Source organism: Fopius arisanus, unplaced genomic scaffold (genome assembly GCF_000806365.1).
Source record: "Fopius arisanus strain USDA-PBARC FA_bdor unplaced genomic scaffold, ASM80636v1 scaffold00034, whole genome shotgun sequence".
Taxonomy (NCBI): Eukaryota; Metazoa; Arthropoda; class Insecta; order Hymenoptera; family Braconidae; genus Fopius; species Fopius arisanus.
In genome coordinates this window covers 322,405-340,203 of record NW_011887773.1, presented here as the reverse complement: position 1 = coordinate 340,203, position 17,799 = coordinate 322,405, and the positions used below count along the sequence as shown (strand labels likewise).

General features: G+C 34.2%; 1 protein-coding gene across 1 annotated transcript in view; it reads right to left on the bottom strand.

The window, feature by feature from the left end:
• Positions 1-17,799, bottom strand: part of dve (SATB1_N and homeodomain domain-containing protein dve) — a 343,172-nt gene that overhangs the window by 95,167 nt on the left and 230,206 nt on the right. The window lies entirely within an intron of this gene.

Here is a 17,799-nt window from a genome sequence, read left to right as displayed (position 1 = left end):
CAATTTCGGAAATTGAATTCGAATGAATTCAGAAAATTTTGCAGTATGCAGAACAATCCATAATAATAATGCTTTCGATTCCCTCCATTGATTCTGTGGATGTGTTAATGAGAATTGCATAGATATGTGTAATGAGGTTGCGAATTAGTGATCAATATATAATACTACAACGTAATTTTTCATATAAAACTTTTATCCATTAAATAACCAGAGTCCATTCTACTTCTAGCACTGTCCAACAAAAGATTCGATCATGTTATTCGACCGATCTAATATTAGGACTTAGAAGAGGTTTCAAACTTGTATTTCAACGCAGCACCCACCAGCATGAGAAAGCTTCATCATCAGAGAGTAGAATTAAGGGGTTCACATAGGCATACCCCCAAGGAAGGCTGACCAGAACTCACAAGGCTCACTTAATACCAGGGACGTAGTTTTCATTAAGGTCATCTCCGTCTTTGTTAGGAGGATCTTCACTTGCGTCTATTAATTGACATGAAAAAATGGACCATTTTTCGGCGGACTTTCGCCATTTTCATTCTCATTACGAAAATTATTCTAGACCAAGAATTGCAGTACATTATCGAATATCGGAAAATTCGATATTGCTTTCCAAATGACGAGAAGAAAGGGACCTATTCTATCTTTAGGATTTCTGTGGTTATTAAGAGTCGTCAGGATGATCTAATAAGATCACATACACAATCTGATAAGGATTTTAGCAACATATTTGATCCCAATCGGCGCCTTTAGATAAATTACAATTTCAGATCAGTCAATAAGTCCATCAAGAAATGGATGCATTTGGAACTTCATTAATTGCCTTCGAGTGATTCCATAAGTGCCAATTCAATGATTGGCGCAGCTTTTGATATCTCATTAATCCCATAAGTAGTGAGAGAATAGCAACCCTTGGGGAAAATACACCGTCTACGGGGCACTGATAGCGGGGTTTGCCTACGGGTCATTTCAATCGTGTATTGACGCTACTCTCCTCTGCCATTTGTCTACCCTAACTTCATGGTTTTTTTTCCCTTTTGACCGTGGCTAATTATACTAACCATATTAACTATATTTATATCACTGAAAAATTGCAGCTTTTGAACTATACAGGGTCAATGAAATAAAAACTCCCTCGGCATTTTAAGTTCCCTCAACACGAAAGGAGTTCCATATTAAAAATGACAATAATGACAGACGCTTTACAACAAATTTTGACTCAAATCGTTTCGTTTGGTTATAAACGAGTGATCGAGTGGGGAGTGGGGATAATTGCATCGTTTTTGTCAACTCCTATCGAACAATTGTCGAAGATATAATCTAACAATTAAATGTGATAAAATAAATGTGATATAGTTTTTTTTGTCCAAATTGTATTTCAAACATAGCAAATTCATATTTCAATCTAAGCCATGACATATATCTGCACAGACATGTCCAGAAAATATTTCGGATAATATTATGGTTTTTCGCCGAAATGTATGCGACATACATCCAACTATAATTTACGCATATTTCAGGATATATACCTCTGCATGTGCGTGCAGATTGCAAAGTTCCATATTAAAAATTCTGGCTATTGAAATGTTTTGTTTAAATTAACTATGAATTAGGTGGAATTACGCGAATTGCAACGTTATTAAGGAGAGAACTTTGCCTAGGTCTGTCGAGGATGTATATGGGGCATTCTCCAAAAAAACAAAAATTTTGAAATTTGGATTTCGCTGAGTTTTTTGTTGGCAATAATAAGTAATGACAGAAGCATTCATCAGTCTTTTCAATTTTTTTCTCAAAATATGAAATCTTTCAAAATTTTTGGTTAAAAATTTCACAGCTACTACAAATGTTCATCAAATAAATTTTGTCTTTTGAAATTTGTATTGTTAATTATATTTGAAAAAAAATTGCAAAAATATCAATGATTTCTCAAGTGATGATTTTCCATTTTTAAGCCGAAATTACACCATTTCGGCCCGTCATGCACCGTCTTTTTTTTTCAAAAATGCTTTATTTGTAGCGTAAATTTTGAAATTTGTTTAATCATGGGGAATATTTTTATCGTGTTTTCTCCTATTCTGGAACATCGATACTTGATTTTTTGTACGAGAATATGGAATTAGTGGTTCCCCTAAATTCCCTCGTTGAAAAAATTCATATTTCGAAAACGATTGGGGTTAAAGATTGGAAAAAAAATCATGAATATTTCTCTCATTGCCTATTATTGTGTTTGTTTTTCTGGAGAATGGCCCAAATATTTTATAATAATAAAAATATAATAGTTCAATACACCAAATATGGTTACATCATTTATAGAGTTCATCAGGGACTATAAATGAAAAAAGTGTGAGTTAGCCACGTACGTATATCGTGGGGAAGACTATGGCACACTATTATCTCTGTATTGTAATTATTGATTCGGTCGCTGCCTTCAATCCACTTGTTATTGTTTTGGTAAATATAAGGTCCCAGTGGATTGAGTGTACTTGGTAATACTACCCAACCTTATGATATTTTTTCGCTTAAAACTAGTGTAAAAACACAAACCAACTGTCAATTCCAACTGTAATACGTTTTCCGACCTTTGGAGATCAGTTTTTTATCGGATGTGTTGTCCGTTGTCTTGAGTGTACCAAAATGTGATATCTTTCCACCATAAGACCTACCCGAGTGGAAATTAGTTCAGGTCTACTTGAAGTCCGATCAGAACTTGATTCAGTTTCAGTGCGGTTCGCTTGATCAGGTAAGATCTGATCAGCACCTGACCAAGGTTCGATCCAATGTTTCGGATCCTAAAAACTACAAGCGAATTTAGATCAAGTTCTGATCATACAGGCCTGATCAGATGACACTTGATGAAAACTTGATCAAGTTTCGAGCCAGTATATTGCACCCTATAAACTACAAATGGCTTTACATCAAGTTCTGGTCAAACATGCCTGATCAGATGACACTTGATGAAGTCCTGACCAAGTTTTGACCCAGCAAGTCAGATAAACATGATCTCACTCCGAGATCAAGCTGCCTCAACACAATTTGTTCTCCTTCCGATTCAATTCCCTTGATTTTCAATTGAATAGCTCGATAAAAAAGAATCACAAATGTAGAGGAAGCAAGGGAAATATATATAGTGAAGTATCAAACATAAGAGCGCATTATCTTGAGTCTAAAAAAATCATCAAACTTGCATCTGTTCATTGTGTTATAATTATTATAATTATCTTTTAATAATGGAATAAAATGTGAACCGAATATGTTTTCTCGCTCAGAATGTACATGCAATAATTTTAAAGTCATCAAATACTCCCTCGCAGATTGTGTAGGTAAAAAGAATCTACTCAAAAACAATAGTGCGGTAGTCCAGTGGTTAGGGCGTAGGTTTAGTAATCGTAGGTTCCTCGGTTCGATCCCCAGCATCGTCAAAAAAAAAGGGTTTTTTCACCGCTAATTACGATCGGGCTTCATTAAGAGCGGTCAGATATAATAAAAAAAATTAATTATCTTTTGTTTTAAGTGAGTTATAGTTGATATTTATTATTGTTTTCGATATTCCAGTCATCCGATTTAGATACATTTGACATGATCAAATCCGGAACCGTTAAACCGGATCAGAAAAGTTTGATCAAGTCTTGACTATAGTCTGATTATTGTGGAAATTTTGGTCAAGTTCTATAGAACTTGACCAAAATTTCCACTCGGGTATTGCACTCCTTTTATGCGGGATGGTGAATAATCAGATTCTTCTGAAAAGAAGAATCGAAACTAATGTGTAGGGCTGTACAGTGCCTGGACATAAATATTAATCTCTAAAGTATTAAAAAAATAATGTAATATTATTGCCTTTAGGAGGAAAGGCGGATAATAATAGAGATTAGCGAAGCCCCCTCCCACTCCCCACATAACACATTAAATGAAAATTTGAGAAAAAAAAAGATGATTTTAATTTCATGGAGAATCGAACCCTTAACCCTTTTATATGTCATAATAAATAAAAAATTTTTTTTCCAAAATGCTTTTTGTAAATTATTAAAATTAGGATTTTTAAATATTTATTATTAGGAATTACATATTAGAATTTTTTTTGGGGATAATTTTTCCGGAGATATTTTTTCCGGGGATATTTTTTCCGGGATTTTTTTTCCGGGATATTTTTTCCGGGGATGTTTTTTTCAGGGATTCTAGCGAACCACATCGACACAGTACAGCCTTCCAGAAACAAAAACAAACGGGACAATGAGATATGATACACCGACGATGGACATATAGGGCAAGCGAGAATAGAGAATATTATTATAAAATAATTGATATCTCGCATTGTATGCGTTTGCGACTTCTGAAAATTTAGGAGAAATATGAGGGAGTGTCGATAACCGACTCTAAAAAATTTCGAGCGAATCGGGGGTGAGGCGCCTAATGTACACATTTTGTTTTTTTCATTTATTACTACTCGAAATAGGTGAGGCCCCTAATATACACATTTACTAAAAATTCTATCAATGACCGATCAATTTATTATAGTTAATAGCATTGACCCGAATCCACATTATAACGCATGACCCTCGGCCTTCCTCGGGTAATTCCTCGGATCTTTTGTAAGCTTATTCGAGATATTTGTGTAATTGTCTAAAATAAAAATTGCACCAAATTTGCCTCAACCGTTTTTTAAAAAACTGTTTATCTAGAGTGCAGAAGGGATTCTGTCGGCTCCTCAATTCAGCATTTCGTTCTTTATTCACGGCCATATCCTGCTTGAGTACCTTTTGCTGCTTCTTGTGCTGGTATTTACAAATAGTATAGTACGATTTATTTCTGCTGGCAGTAAAAAAATGTCAATTCTATCGTTCAAATTAATCACTTCATAACCTTAACATCCTTCTAACGTCCTACTCATCGCTCAACTAATTTTCAACAGGAAATTGACTATTAGAATATTCAACAATTGCCTGTAGACATGGATTATTTAGGTTTTTTGAAAATTAATTGTATATTGTATGTGGAGCTATTAACACTATACACTTATGATGAAATTTCAGTTAAAACCAGTGGCCGCTTGTGTGTTCCCAACTCTACCGAACCGATGATCTTCCGCGCTCCTCAACGGAAGAAGAAAAATAACTTTTAGGTCGTGGAAAACGTGAAAATTCGCTCACCTCTGCACTCACGTCTTAATAGATAATTCCGGCGGAAATGTCTTTCAGTGAGTACCTCGAACCATCGCTCAGTAAATGAAAAATTATAAATGATAAAATGACCAGAATTCAATAATAATTTATTAAATAATTACCAAAATGTAATTAACATTGTTCTATAATTGCTTAAGAATTTTTTTTTACAAAAAAATTCTTTTGACGAACTGCTATAAACCCAGTTGTTCAGATGATAATTTTTAAGGAGAATTCCGCTATAATAATGAATGCTTTCATTCAGAAGCAAGAGACAAATCATTAAATAAACAACTACTAATTATTATATTTATTAACGAGAGGGAGGAAAAAATCAATCATTAACGAGCGTCAAAGAAGAATCATAACACTGGAGGGCACATGTGCGTGTGGGGTTGTACAAAACGGTCATTCATTGGACTTAGGTGAGCACCATAAGTCCGCCGATGATCGGCTATATATTTTTTTCAGATACATAAATATCACTTTCTGCCAAAATTATATGACGCTAGGCAACCATGCGCGCTGTTGCGCGCTGTACCTCTACGTGAGCCCTGTAGCGCACAGTAACATCCTCGTAGTCATGGACATGATCAATGGATCCATCAACCAATCAGAGGACGAATAAAAAGTTAACAATCAAAACAACCATTCATTCTCGATTAACTTTATGATACGAGATCTACTGCCCACCCCGTACACCGAATTTGAATTTGGCGGTTTGACTCGACCAATGAAGAATTAGTCCTATGCGTTTCGAGATATTCCGACTCGGGTGAACTTCATTTTTGTGTTTCGATTTTCATAATAGGGAGAAGAGTAAATTTCATTTTCTATTGTTAAATTATTCAAGTCAGTTTATGTGCTAATGTGACAAGTAAATTAATTAAGTTAATAAGTCATTTTTTCATTTGGAATATTATTTTTTTATATTTTATGTTAGAAGACAGAATGCATACATATATCACCCACCCACTCCGTTTTTTTATCTGTAAAACCTACCTGTAAAACCTACCTGTAAAACCTACCTGTAAAACCTACCAAACTTTGGATTGCATGCTTTAGGCATTTTTCGGATTGGGTCGATTGTAACCATCGTTTGGAGAATGGTATTAATGCCTTTCAAGGGGACCCCGACAATCGGATGGACATCATCGGCTCATCAAAGCCCTTCCATTGGGACTCCGATGATCGGTTGGACATCAAAAGTCATTCAATGATAATTCACAAAATATCGAGCAGATTGGGAAGCGTATTCATAATTTGTTATTGAAAGTAACTATATACTGATAATGCAATTGCACGCTTGTTTTCTCTGTCTACCGTTGGTAGGTAACTATGGTAGCCAACGTTATCGCAAATACTAATTCAGCTGACACGCTCGCCCGACAGTCCCTACTTTCCGATACAGAGGCAAGAATCCATCAGACGGGTATCTGCAGCTAAAACCTCAAAACGATTTCAATTGCTCATCATCTTTTAAAGATTTGGTAGACTGAAAATTATTGTTCCGATGCAATTAAAGAAAATCAAAAGAAATGCCCTACTACTATATTTACATGTACGGCATTCCATGTGCACTCAATGTGACTACAACCATCACCAATCGTATTGTTCATCTTTTCTATGATTCCATATAATGTCATGTCTTCTCAAACTTTTTGGCATGGTCCTAGGTCATCCTGCGAGTCGTCATGTTTTTTGTAGGTTTTATTTCCAAGTACCTGGAAATCCTATAAAAATCAACCGATTTGATTGTTTGCGTTTAAAAGTGCGAGGTTTGTGGCGTCCTTTGCAAGAAATATCCTTGTAACGTAATAAATTGGTAAGAAAACACAATTATACCTGACGCGAAATAGGCATATACTTAGAGTATATTCTTGAATTATGGTACAAACTTGAAAGGCTAAAGCCTATCAGGGGTTATCGATGTCATGAGTCCTTGACGAAACTGAATACTTTAAACAGTAAAACGCAATAAATAGGGTCCGAAGGAAGCACACTCCCAGCAACAAGTTGGTTTGTCAAATGTTCGTTGAATACGATCGCAGACAAGTTACATAACGAAGCAAATATGCATTTATTTAACTCAAACTGGTTTATTTTCTATTCCCCGTTCCTGAATGAAGAAAAAATTGAACGAACAGCTTCTAAATGAACATCCGAAATGTCAAACGAATCAAGGAGATAACTACTATAAGCAGATGATAATAGCCGTAATGTTTAAGTTCATGGTAACGTTTCCGCTGGTAGTAGGACACGTAGTGCTAATCGTCATGTAAATTAAATAATCATTCGAATGCCAACGTTCACAATAAAATCTCCCAAGTACAATGGTCGGATACCAGTACCTTGGCTGCCGCATCTGACTTAATCGAATGTTACAGCAAAGGAATTTTGGTCGTGGAAATGGCAAAATTACTGCGATTTGACTATCCGAACCTGCATTATGCAAAAGAATGCAACGAAAATTCAGATAAATATAATAAATTTTTCAGACCAGCTATTTAAATTGTTGACGAATTCTGAACCAAATTTCCAACGCAAAGTGAATGATCCACATTATGGGTGTACTAAGAATTATGGGAACCCATCACCAAATGACATTCATAATGAAAATCACAGCTGTAAAACTAATGCAGATCAATCTCATGGCGGGGGTCGTTCACTGGACAGAAAAGAGTACATCTCTGCCAGTGAAAAATCGCTGAAGGAAAGAAAACTTATCTAGACTTGCCACACAAGGAAAAAGTTGATAAAACGAATCATCTTGTTTTCAAAGCGTGTTGGGGAATTCCACAGCCTCTTCACAGTTTAAGGGTCGCCAAAACGAAGTTTCATCATCAGTTGGTTCAAGAGATGTCTATTGCGATTCATGTATGATCTCCAAGAATTAATTAATTCATCATAGGAACGAGAACTTCACTAGGCAGAATGATAACGCAGGTCCTTTGAAGGTAAAAAAACTCCATTTAATTCTATTCCAGGATGATTATCGGGGCATTTCAGACAAATCAAATAAGTCCCAAAAAGCATTCCAGGATAACAATGGAAAAAAATTTAGCATTCGATCAACTTCACACTAAGCAATACTTGGTCAATATTATTTTTACTCCTCATCTCAGCCCAGTCGGAATATTTAGTACCACTAAGCCATATCAGATACCGGTTAATAATCATCATTAATTCTTTGCGAACAACATCGAACATTTTTGGGATAGCTATTAAGTGACAATAATGTGTCAATACCGTAACTATCATTTTTAGCGTTGATATTATACAGACTTGCCTTGCAGCGTAAATATCGAGTTTTATTTATCCCTGTGCAAAAACCATCCTCCTTTTCCCCACTCCCCATCAAGCCTACCTCTGTTAAAACATAAAAATTCGTACAGTATGAAAGAAAAAAATAAGTGCATGACATATTAGCTTCTACGATACATCAATAAATGGCTCAACCAAATGTCATACAGCTTATATGATTTCAACGGTTTTCGTATGTCCAATATTACTAATTCAAAGTTCACTCTAACCCATTCCTAAAATTTTCTCTAATATCCAATTTTTTTTCTTTTCAGAATATATGCTAACATGATTATTCTAAAATCGACAATTAATGAGATTACCAAAATCGGAAACACAGAAATCTTTTTAGTAGTTTTCGCTTATGCTAGAGGTTTGCTTCCATTCAGCTAGAAAAAAACCTTCAGATAAATCCGCTGAAAACTGTTGAAAAGTAATTCAGAGATGGAGCTAATTCAGTATGACAGTCATTCATAAAACGAATAAACTTTTGAGGGGACGAGTTTGTGTGGGAGGATTTTTTAAATTTAAAGTTGGAATTAATTAGAAATTGAGTTCGTTTATGATAAGAAACCGAACGAGTATATCGTTTCGATTTCACAAATCCCAAGCATGACTCCATCCACCGAATATGATGGCCCACTTCAACGTTTCGGGATCAAATCCGAATCATTCGCAATCATTCAGAAAAAAATTAATAATCAGTCTCGTCCCAGCATCGGTCGAGAACAAAAATGATAATGAAACTGTCAGGCGTTTATTTTGCTGATCTGAGTATCGGGACATATTTTCCGCACAATGGGTGTCCCATCTTAGTAATGCTAATTCCTGCACTGTAATAGTATGTTATGCACCAAGGAAGGAAAGTAAGGTATTCTAACGCGCGTGTGTATTACCGACTTGAGTTCGCCGCCGAGGGTGGTAGACACGCGAGTTTTGTTTCCCTTCCTCGGGGCACATTGTTCTTTCCTTCATAACTATACGGAAAAGTTTTATTTTTCTTCGTAAATGACGGGACGAATGTGGTTTATGTCATCCCGAAGACCCTCAAAAATAACACAAATCTGAGGGATAGAATAGGCCACTTCCTTCCCGTAATTTAGGGAGAAAAATCGAACTTTTCGTAGAGGTATGCCGGAAACAATTAAGTAGATTCGATTGACAAGGCTGATAGACTGCGAAAGCATTCATTACAGCCAGTCAACAAATTGACTCATTGCCGTGAATATTTATTAATTTACTGACACGGTAATTGCATCATACTAATCATAGAGTGAAATGGCGAATTATGTCATTCTTTCTATGCTTCGTACTGAATTTCTTAATTCGGAACTATTCTGGCCTCGATTATTAATGGTAAAAGGAGTGAATTCCTTCCATACAAATTCTTCATTTAATACTCATGATTCCTTTCCGTACTTCCTTCCTTCTCCTTACCATTATTATTCAAAATCATATAATTCAAAGCAGATTATATTATGGATTTAGATTTTCGTGATTATTGATCTTCATTTCATTGTTGATTGATTTCTTGTTATGTCATGAAACTGATTATTCTATCATTTGGAGACCTAACGGTAAGTGCACATGCGGCTGGATTATTTGAGACAGATAAGTTCACTAAATAAAAATATCATTTTTCCGCTACTAATGCGAATGGTATATAATTATAACAATATATGAACTTCAATTGGTGGAAACCCAAAACATTGCACTGTGAAAGTAGAAAGGGTTCAATTAAGCCTGTGTGTTCTTCACTAAAATTGGGCAATACTTGAGTATTATTGAGAATTCGATCATTCGTGGTTTATAATTGTATCGATTCACAAATTGCGGATATAGCTGTTCATATGTAGTATCACAAACTTCGAATACTTTGAAAGGTGAGAAAAATCTAATAATATTTATATACTTCGAAACTGGCAGTCATCATTTTAATTATCAATTATTCAAAGTTGTTGGTAGTTTATAATATGTAGCTGATATATTCAGATCTGACAATGGGAGACAATCAAAAGTAAGTAAATAATATTTTCCAATTACAATAATACTTGAACGAATATTTTCTCAATTTACCTGCACAGAAAGTTATAAGTGCGTGAAATATATCGGACAATTGATATCAGATATATGCCAATTGTATATGACATGTATATGCGCATATCTGAAATATATTCAACATATGTTTCCTTAATATTTCCTACACGACATTTTTGGCCGCTTTTTTATATCAATATATATAAGAACGATATGTTCATTTTATATTCATCCAATTTTCAATATTTATGTCAGTTAAATTTCATATATATTGATACATAAATTCTACATATACGATAGATATATGTGGGATATACTGGGGATCAATCCGAGATCTATTTCAAATATATTATACATGACCAATGCCATATATATACCGAATGTCACTAATTATTTATCAAATCAATATTCGATTTATTCATATCTGGTGGATAGATGCTTGATCGATAAGGACCAAATGCGTTTGGAAGGGTAGATGAGTGAAAGGCACCGAGGAGTTTCAGGGTCACGAGGATCACAAACCAAGAGAATGTAAGGGCTATAAGTCAGAAGGGTCATTGGCTAATTCCTATGGGTTAGATGAATCTAGGAATCGCGTGAGCCCGGACTCTTTCTGTATCCGGCATATAAATGACATATATTTTAATTCCATATCTAAATATTAATTTTAATATATGTCACATATATATGACATCTATAGCAACAGATATATCTTACAAATAATGATTTTCATACTTTAAATATGACAGAATACACAGTTTTTACATTGCCATCAAATAAATTGCATGAATGACAAATATCTGATTATATATATGTTCATATATATTTTGGAAATATGGATCGTACTTGGAGTAAATAATTGATCTTTATCTCGTATATAAAAACATATAATCCCATTAGCATTTCATATATAAAATGACATATATTCGACATATACTTCACGTACAACATTGACATTGTTGGCCCAAATATATGTAGCATGATTTGAATGTAGGAGATATACATATATTTGAGCATATATTTCTTTCCGTGCGAGTATTTACTGGCATTTGGTCTAAGGATGGCCAAGGAGGTCCAAGGAGGAATTTCGATTTCTCGAAGGAGAGTCTTCGATTTAAGAGGCATTTATTCCAATTTACATGCCTGCCTTTTGGGTTATATACTAGTTCATACGTCTATACAAAAGTCATCAAGCCGCTCATGTATAACTGAAGAACTCATGGTAGTCATACCATTATTTAATGAAAAGCCGCAGATGTATATTGCCCTACTCCTTGAAGAATACTTACCCATTATCAGTGAGCTCAGATCAAAAAATAATCAGAATGTGTTCACTTTTATCATGAGCAATCATGAGCAAAAAAAGAAATAAATGCTCAACATTATTGCCTTAATTTCGAAAAAAATTACTTTTATTTGTTTGTTTATTAAATTTTGCAGAAATTGGTCCAATATGCACCGGATATTTCATAATTGCAAAAATTTTCGTGAATCCTTACACTCTAAAAATTGTTTACTTTTGAAAAACCATAAAAATACTTCTGAGGCGTATACATGATTTCTTATCAGTGTTCTTACTGAATTTTCCAACATTTCTTTGATTCTGGTGAAATAGATTTTTTTCCTTTTACTAGGGGTGGAGAAGGATGTCATATCCCACATTTTTAAGAAATTCCAATTTCAAAAAAATTCTAATAGTATAGAATTGTGCTGAATATCATGAATATTTAGCTCCAATTGTTTGTTAACTTCTCGAAAATACCAAACATTCTTCTGAATTAGAATATTGGTTATCAAGGAAGAAAAACTGGGCATTATCACACACGTGTTTATTACTATCCAAGGCCAAGCCGAGGGTGATGAACACGCGGGCTTGAGGGATGGAACATGCCACTTTCCCGCCGTCATTTGACGAGTAAAATTGAACTTTACGTGTGCACTGAGAGAAAGTTTTCGTAGAAGAAACCGGATATTGGATTACCAATCCAAAAGGATAAGCATGAATCACTGAAATCTTTCATCTGATTTCTGTGCGAAAGTTCGACAAGAATTTCTGTTAAATCATAAAATTTATCACGCGTAAAATAAATCTTACTCTTCCGTTTGGTAATTTTCGCACGACATTGGAAAATACATTCGAAACTACAATTGTCATTATAATGATTAAAATTGATATCAACAAGGACAAGAATTATCTTTACGAAAAATAAAGATTATCGTTATTCTAATAATTTTTATCCATCTAACTCTAATATATTTTATTCCTATTGCGCATCAAAAAGTACTCACATGCGCGAGACACTTTTTACATTTTCAAATGATGAATTCTACCAGTAAAACGTCATCAGTTTATAGCTATGTTTCTCGACATCTCTCTTTAATATAATACCTGCAAGAACCAGGCAGAATAGAAAACCCACCTATCCCATAGCCCTTCCCGTACAAGGTCCGCACAACGCGGTTTATCCCGACGACTGGGGGACATCAATTTTGATTATTTTATTCATAGGAAATAGATCAGGCAACTTATTGAAATTTCATTTGCGCAGTTTAATGGAAAGGCCTTTCAAGTATTTTCAGTGAAAATGTTAATTTTTTTTGGCAAAATTTTCTCGATAAACGAGATGATTGAATCGATGCAAGATAATATTTTCATATGCAATGTTTGTCGATTGATAAAAATTGTCAATATACGTAATAATGTATGTTATCCATGCACAGTAGCAATTTTTACTCAGATAGGAACAAATATTATCCGGAAACATTCATCAAAGATCATCTATACCAAGAATATTTATTATTTTAGAAATATACTGCTACAGAAGTATACAAAATTGCCTTTCCATTCGGATACTTTTTAACAGAACATTATGATAATTTTTAATAAAAATTTCCTTCATTGTAGGTATGACAGAAAGGAATGAAATGGGCTCATAATGTCTTGATTTGTTTCCTTTAGTTTATAGAGGAATAATAAATTGAACTGTTTCGATATAATAACAAAGAAACAACATTCAATGTTATTATTCACTTTTATGTACCCTTCGTGGCTTACATCGTTATTCTGACGTCACGTGTGGATTAGTTCGATTGTCTTAGTGCTCTAGGAGATCCGGATATACCGATCTATTTACGCGCTAAATTCAATAATACTCTAGGGATTATTTCCTTACATACTTTTTAAAACTTTTACTTTTTGCTGATGATAAGTTTTTTCAAAAACTTATGATAAATAAGCTCTAGGTTGTTCTAAATTTGTTATACCGCTTTTTATTTGGAGAAATACAATTAGTCAATTGGGGAAAATGTTAGTTGCATAATTTAACGAAATTGCTAGGATGACAGGTTTCTCCTTGTATTTTTCACAAGTAGTTTCTGATAAGAGGAGTCGTCGGTTTTCACAGCGTACGATTTTTAAAATTTTTGATAGAAGTAGGAGAAGGACTGGAATTGATTCTAAATAAATTATTTCAATTAGGTGGGTTATTGTAACGAGTGGAATGATACTCGCATCCGTCAGCAACTAAAAAAAGACGTTAAAAAGAAAAGAAGAAGAAAAAGTCCAACAAAAAGTACGTAGTAATTTAATATTTGGGGAGTGAATCATATCTATAATTGTATTGATTTCAACATTATGATGAATGAATATTAATGAATAATATAATAGCATTAATTATTAAAAATGTTACAGCTAGTGTTATAAAATGATGATTAAAATCTAAAACTTGTGACAAGAGCAAAAGCAGCAGAGACATTTCTCATTTCTGGTCATTGTAGGAACAGAGCCACCCTATCGGACTTCCGTTATCTGTTACCTTCCTCCGCCTACCCTTCTCGAAATCACAGAGTGACGGAAGCGCTTTTCGTCTTTGACATTGCTCGTCCAAAGATAAGCCCTACATACCATAACATCGAGTGAGAAACCTCTTTAAGACGTAAAAACTCTAAACCATCATTCTGTTCCTTTAACATTTTTTTTCCGTGTCACATCTTGTGACAACTCGTTAATGTCTCTCCCCTTCTGTACTTCGTATTTAATCTACGCTACCATTCGGCGGAGGAAATAAAAAAACGATCAGTGATAATGCGATAACCTCGCGAATACTTCAGCTCATGTCTGTACACCTTATAGTATTAATTCCATTATCAGGTTGCTAGCACTCACTTCTATATTCACTAATTATTATATTGAATAGTACAAGTAATGGTATAAAAATGGGGAAAGGGCATTTAGTGACAACGCAAATCATTTAGAAAAATCGATGAAAACAGTAAAAGAAAACTTTTGTATATTAAAAAAAATTGTTCTGAAACTAACAAATAAAATTACAGCATAGGTAAACATTGAAATTAATAAATTTCTTTAGAACAACTAATTTAAATCTTGGAGTTCAATTATAACTTTATTTGTTTCCAAAATTAAAATTTGAAATGTTCATGCCTTCAAATATGGCTTACCGGAACGTCTATTTAATTTAGAAACATATTTGTTCAACTCAACAAATCGCTTTTTTCATACATTAAAATCATAAAAATATTTTTCAACTTCTCAATAGTCATAAAAAATTCATATAATAAAATAGAAGCATTAATTTTTCTATTTCGATTTTATACAACGAAGCCATTAAGAGTCTTTTTTAGTTTCTTTCATTTATTTTTTCTTTATTCTATTCATTCGTTTCTATTACATATTTGTCAAGAAACCGGCAATTGGCACGAATCTATCAACAAATTGAATTAATCGAATAGTTACTTGGTGCAAAAATATTTTTGATTGTTTCAAATCTAATTTAGCAAGAACAATAATTTTGAAGACGTCTTTCTGCTTGACGTCAGTGTGGCTGGCCCTGTGACAAAAGGTTCCGTTAATGTGGGTTCGAGTCTCAAGGATAAAAATTTCGAGGAAATGATGACGATGAGGAAAATGAACTGATGGCGTTTGGAGTTAATTAGAAGTCATCTAGAGCGGAGTGCGAGTAAGAAATTCAGCTGCGGTACCACGTAGGTACTGGGATGGAGTGGTAAAAGATCCACTAAGGTGATGGCATCTGGCACCACTCAATTTATGTATTTTAATCTATTTCTGTCTAAGGACGGATACTGATCAATGTTCGATGAGATTTGTAACTCTTTTGGGAACCCAATTTTCCGTAAAATATGAGAATTCAATCGATCCTTGCGTAATTTCATATCTTCAATTGCACCGGGGAAAAAAAGACCACTTGAATTCATGCATGCTATATAAACAAGTTTAGAATGAGAATTCAAATGGGTATTTTATATCAAATATTCTGTATTTGCTTCTCACTACTATATATGAGTGTTAAAAATAATTTGTTCGTTTTCTAGAAAGCACCTCTCGTGACGCTGCACAAATCGTGTCTACCGAACAATTTTCAGAAGATACAGTATATTTCCGGGCGCTTGGTACGGGGTTTTTTACTTGTATGGAGTTGCGGTTCGAATCAAAAGTGATACTCGAAAACTATTTTTTCGTATTGATTGTATCGTTTTCAAGTTTGGCGAATATGTAGTGCCAATTCCCAGACGAGAAATCGTGAGGGGCAGTACGGACAAATTATTTGTTGCATTATTATGCATTAGCCAATTGTTTATGCACGAGTACTATTTGACATGACTATCCTACCATGTGTTATCCAGCATTGGATAATTTATGAAATGCAGTGTTAAAGTAAAAAAAAAGGAAATCGTGGGTGCTTTTCGTATCAGAAGCTGATCCGGCGGATGTCGGCCTGTGCCGATAAGAATAACTCCAGCAACTCTTTTTCAAGATATCTACGTCCACTTATTTTTCAACGCTCTTTTAAATCATTCCTGATGGGAGACTTCCTTTTGGGTAACAAATTTTATCCTCTGCTAAACTGCAATATGATTTTATTTCACAATTATTATTTAAAAATGAGATTCATTCCTTCTCTCTGTAATGAGACATAATAATTTATATGGTTTCTGTGGCCAATTATAACATTTTTCTGTATTTACTTGAAATAATAATAATGGTTTTTTACAAAACTGGCAAATGGATGAATGAGCAATCTATACTAAAATGTGAAGCTATGAAAATGCAAAGGGTATGGAAAATAATCCTAAGATAATACGTTGGAGTATTAATTAGCGAACGGTTGGCGTAAGATGGGACTAGAGCGGCTAAACCTAACGATGTATGTGGATTTAGAAGGTTTCGTCGCGTGGCTGGTGATCGTATAAGCCCCAAAAGGTTATCTCATTATGTCTTATCTAGCCCTGTTGGCGAGGCATTTACGTACACTGGGAGAGAGAAATGTTCACAGTACCTCAACCGAAGGAGCTTACAACGCACGCGAACAAATTGTTCTGACACGCGACGTATATGAGCCACTCGTATTCACTCTTGTCAGTTGCGGAGGTAGTCGTCACTATTTAATCGTCTTACCTGACCTATTTTTCAATAAAACTGTTAACACTATCTTATTCCTTTTTATCTTCTTTACCAATTGTTTTCCCATGGAAAGTCTCTCAAGCGAAGTCTTCTACCCATCTCGAAATAATGTGTGCCTCAAAAGTCTTACAAATTTCTCAGCAATTTCCCATAAAAGATTTACTTAATTCAATTGAATACGATAAGAAAATTTCTCAAATTCTATTCGAGTTATATTCAAACTTCGTTTGGTAAACTACGCGCAATAAACAAGTTAATAGAGCCGGATTGTTCTTTGCAACTTTTGAAAATGAAACACTTCCTATAATTTTTTTTTCAGATCTATAATAGTTTCTCATAGATAATATCATGAGACCATCGAAATTGTCAGGTATTTCCCAATTGGTTCGTTGAATCAATGCGTGTATCAAGGTTAGAAACTCTGAGGTGCCAAGAGCGGATCCTTTTTCTGGAAAACTTAACAACCTCCTTCGGTTGCAGAAAACTCAGAGAAAAATATTTGATTAATTTTGAAATTCAGATGTATTTGGGGTATTAGTCTTTCATTACACATGATTTCATATTTAGAAAAGGAGAATAGAGGTTTAAAAAGTACAAGGCAATTTGGTCAACATATTTCATCAATATTATGAGCATTGAAGTCTAATGTGTCAATTTCATTCAGTTGCTCACTCAAAATAACAGTTCTTTATTTCATATATATTGATAATAGACAAAATGGTCAAGATATTATCAGTTTAATACCAAGCAACTATATGGAATGGTTGACTGAAATAATTGACTGAAAATTCAACAGAACCAAAAATCATCATTTATGCCATCGGTGCCAATGACATAAAATTTTGTATGAAACGCGCGTGT